The sequence below is a fragment of the Bremia lactucae genome, linkage group LG11, assembly GCF_004359215.1.
Source record: "Bremia lactucae strain SF5 linkage group LG11, whole genome shotgun sequence".
Lineage (NCBI taxonomy): Eukaryota > Oomycota > Peronosporomycetes > Peronosporales > Peronosporaceae > Bremia > Bremia lactucae.
In genome coordinates, this window is record NC_090620.1 from 320,229 (window position 1) to 325,233 (window position 5,005).

The following is a 5,005-nucleotide window of genomic DNA, read 5'->3' on the forward strand; positions in this document are numbered from 1 at the left end:
AGCTACTTGTAATAAAGTATGCTCTTCTCAAGTTTTATGTGCACCTACTGGGCACCGAACCATTTGTGGTTTATACGGATCACGCATCACTGCGGACCGCAATAAACTCACCATCACCTCTCGCCTAGAATGGCAAGATGGCTTACATTCTTCTCTGAACTTAATTTCAAAGTTGAATATAAGCCGGGTAAGTCGAATGTCTTGGCTGACGCTTTATCGCGCAGACCAGACTTCGAGGTTAGACACCAGGAAAGTGTGTCTAGTGCGAAAGCACAATTTTAGCCATCAACGGTGGCCAACTATATTTGCTCTTGCGAACAGTATCAACGCATTAAGCCTGCATCGTCCAGCAGTGCGCCACTGAAGCCGCTACCGATTCCAACCAACTGTTGGAAGTCAGTAAGTCTGGACTTCTTGTTTGACATGCGCCCGATCATAAGGGTCGGACGTGGCTAGTCGTCTTTGTAGACAGACTGAGCAAAAAGGTGCATTTAACACCATGTAAAACATCGATCACAGGCAAGGAGGCAGCTTTCTTGTCCCTGGATCATGTTTACCGACTTCACGGGATGTCCGAGTCCATACTATCGACCCAGGATCCACGTTTTTCGTCTGGTTTTTGGCGACATGTGTTCGAGCTGCTAGGTAGCAAGCTCCACATGTCGACCGCAGATCATCTAAGACCGATGGCCAAACAGAACATGCCAATCGGGTCGTGACGGATGTCTTACGCACGATAGCAACTCCCAGTGAATGGAGTAAGCAACTGCCCTTTATCGAGTTTGCTATAAATATCAGCGGCCACGCCAGTACGAGTGAGACACCGTGATATATAAATTGCGCCATCCTCGGACGCCAGTCTCGAGTCTTAGCGGGGAAGGGCCCCTCACTATGCTCGGCGCGAAAGAGGGACATAGTTTCGTCAATATGAGGATGACTCATGAGGGTATCATCTCAACGACGAAACTTGCCCTGGTGACCCTGCCAGTTTAGAAGTGGTCAATAAAACTACGCCTTATGACCGACCTCTCGGCGGTATCATAGGCGAGTTTGTTGCTAAGAGCGTGAGCGACGCTCAACTTTGTGGATGAGCGATTAGCCATCACACGAAAAGTCCGTTACGCGACGGCAAGTGCACAGGACAAGCAAAAAGAATATGCCGACCTAAATGGTCGCAAAAATATTGAGCGCTTTAGATTGGGTGAAAAAGTACTATTAAGTACTGCTACCCTGCCTAAAAAAAATGCAATTTCTGTAATACCTGAAGGTACTAGGAAGCTGTTGTCGCGCTTCATTGGGCCCTTTACGGTGGTAGAAGAGGTTGTAGCACCTAAATTATAGGCTCACCCTTCCCCCGTATATAAAAGACGCACCCCGTATTTTACTTGGCTCGTCTGAAAAGGTATGTAGACCAAAATAAGGTCACATACCCCCATCCGTTTAAGGGAACCGATGTTGACGCCGACTGAAAGTCGAGCGTCGATCGGGTAATCGGGACGGTGAAGGTGAAAAAAAACTTAAAGCCGAACGGTTCCTCCCACCACGAAAAGGACTCGGAGAGCGAGGGACATCACGCGAGTAAATCGGATCTCTCACCATTATCCTCTCAAAAAGGTCCAAGCGAGTCTTCAGGCGTTCATAACCCTGACGAGCCTTCGCGCGGACATCCTGAAGATCCGAGGTCAGTCGCAAGACTTGACCCTCGAGATCCACAATACGTCCGTTGGCATCGCTTATCGCCTGCGACTGAACGGACGAAGGTAAGGCAGCCGCGAGTAGGTAAGCGAGATCGCCACTCCTATCGGACGCCGCCTGCACTGATAGATGCGGGTAGGAATCAACGCTTTCTTGTTGGAAGGTTGCTTGCCCACCGCCCCGTGAGGCAAAGGTATCAGATCCTCGTCAATGGAGAGATCAACCGAAGAGTTTCGACTCTTGGAAATCCACCGGTACCTACGTATTGATGTGCCCGGCTAGGTGACTATATATGTAAAATGTAAAGGAGCACTAGCTGAGGCCTCTGAGAAGAAACCGGGGGTACAGTACTGCCCATGTGTTCTTTACACGCAAGCGGGCAAAATTAATTCGCTCGAGCGACCGCTGTTTCATCGCATCGAAATGCGGATGAATGCGGCGCGTGAATTTTGCCTCGTATTGGTCGGGCGTTTCATTTGAACGCAACACGACCGGGATCGGGAAAATACGCCCAAGCGATTTTCCCTGACCCTTCCATGATTTAAAGAAGCCATAATAATTATGTGCGTCTAGAAGAGCGCGCTCTAGGAGCGACGCTCTTGGCCCGTGTAAACGGGCATCGGCGATATGCCACCCGTCGCATAGCCAGATTCAAAACGACTGGCTTGTGACACCGACTGAGCACGTTCACGTGTCGTCAGCGAAGCTTTATGCTCAGAATCCTCTATGTAGAACCATTATGGATAATGGTTTGAGCAATAGGTATTGTGCTGATACCCAACGGAGAAGCGGCTGCGACTTTTTGGGCAGTGCTCTCATTAACCGTCGCTGCACTAGCCAGCGCAGACGACGAGACAGCATTAGAAAACTTTGCTGTCTCCATGTTTAGAGCAATGAGAGAAGTTTGGTTGGGCAATAATGCGCCATCATCCTTCCTCATTAGCTCGTTGTTCGCACTACAATGAGGTGACGGCAACGGTGTCGACCCATTGTAGTCGACAATGAGCGACGGATCAGCATCCTCACTATTAAAGTGGGAAGGATCCTTAAGCCCTGTTAACGCGACAGCAGCGGTAGCTGTCGGTGTTTTGACTAAGGCATTAGACGCTGCTGGTATGTTAACGCGGCGCGTGCGCTTAGTGCGAGGTTAAGTGGACGTCTCCGCAGACGACCCACCAACGTGGCCCCTTTCCGGTGGCATCTTTGGCGCCGTGTATGTAAACACAGTTCGCTAGAGTGATTGAGAGATCTAGTGGCGCGTAAAGCTGCTCGCAGTTATTCGTTCCTCATTGACGAATTTTAAAATGTAAATTCGTTCTTTAAAAAGGGAATGGTGTTACGGGCTGAAGTTGCCATAAAGTTACACAGTCCCCGTTAATTACACTTTTTGTACTTAAGGGGATGGTCAATTACTTTAACAAAGTAGTTAGACCCACCACTCGGTTGTGGTTCACATTTGTGACCAACCCTTGTGTATGTGATGCACATAGGTGCATTCACATTAGGAGGGATGACGCCTAGCGTCATCCGTTGCGCGACGTATCTAGAAAGATGCGCTCGCAATACATATTAAGTTTTATCTGTAGAGATTTCATTTTGATTGGTAAAAATAGGTATTTATATTTTCAACGAATAAATATAAAATCAGTCTGAAAACTACTTCCTACTTGGTTAGTGCGCACGAGGAGCCGGATTACCGCTCCCGTAACGACACTTAACCAGAGTACTTAGTGCGTTGGGTGAGGTCGCTAACGCGCCCACCGCAACTTCCTCACTGCACGCAAGAGAAGCTGGTTGAAGCGCTTCCTCGCTGTGCTGGAGTGTGTGTCTAAGTAGAGCGTGGCCGCGTTACGACATGCCCGCCTACACGTTATCTCAACATTCGATTTCTATGTTTATATATGTAGCTGGATACACCTTTAATCACTAACGCAGATTTAAGCTCTGTGGAACCGACCAATCATAAGTTGCTTAAAATTTTATCGGGACCGCTCAGTCGGCGTGATCAACCTGAGAAACGTGACCTCTTCTATTCGTCAGTGACACGTTCGTCAATATTGGCATAGACTTTAGATGTTTTCATGCATTCAAATACAATTTTAAGGTGTTCTGTAATTAGTCAGGCAATCTTCGGCCTGGCGAGGCTTAAATCTATCTTCGAAGTACGTCTGTATGTACTTTCCATTGGTCGATATAAAGCAATGCATGGGCTATTACTTGTCGCTGGGGCTAATTTATTAGCTCTCGTGGTATGGTTAGCCGCTCCCAATTCACGCATTCGGCGTGCTTAAGGTAAACAGAGATGTTCACTTCGATTTATCAAGACCTGGTGAATGGCCCTTATAATCGAATCACCTATGTTGCAACATGACTAACTAGCGATGTAGTAGGTTTCTAGCTCAGTCCGTCGCCCGCATACTATATATTGCGTGTGTGTACGATCCGCCGTTTGTATTTTCCACCGAGGCAAATGTAGGTGTTGAGTGATGGCTATTTAATTTTTATCGGGCCCCCTTATAAATTTATCCTAAGAACAAGTCGATTAATTGCAAAGTTCTCTAGGGCCGCTGCTTCGTGACATAATACTTTATGCCAGGCATAATAATTTGATATATCTCGACTGTAGCCACTTCTAATCTGATCTACTCCTGCGACTTCATCGTTTCGCAACAAAGTGCTTCGCTCTGAAATTCCGTGACAATTTCACCTCACGTTAACGAATTATGAATTTCCGCACGTTCACGGGAGTCGCGTTAAAATAACGCTACTGCTGCAGCTCATCTCATAAAGACAAAACAATGCAACATTTTCTTGTCAGCGCATATTTCGACTGACTGCTGATGCGACCATCGGACAGTAAAGCATATGCGCCAGTACTACAGCTCCAATTGAATAATGCGTGCTTACTAGCTCCGATTAATTTAGCTTTTCTTTCGGTCCTTGGTTCACGTTTGCGGATCCAACGCACGCCAAGGATAAGATCATCATCTCTCATGCCGATTAATGTAACGGATTTTATCGTTACATGAAACTAACACCGATAGGCTTTTAATTAATATATTATCTAAAAGGTAGATAATTTTTGAAGAATATTCTTTTACATAGTAATATTCTAAAAGCTTATCCATTAATAGATATAGACCATTATATCTACTTTCTCCGCGGTCCAGTCAGCGCTGGACGTGCGCAAAGAGAAAGACAGATAATACTTTTAGTACATGTTTTGTATTAGTTTATAATTAAGTTAGTATTAAGTAGATAGACAAGAAGAATTTAATTATATTCAAACAGTTATTATTTTTTTTAATTT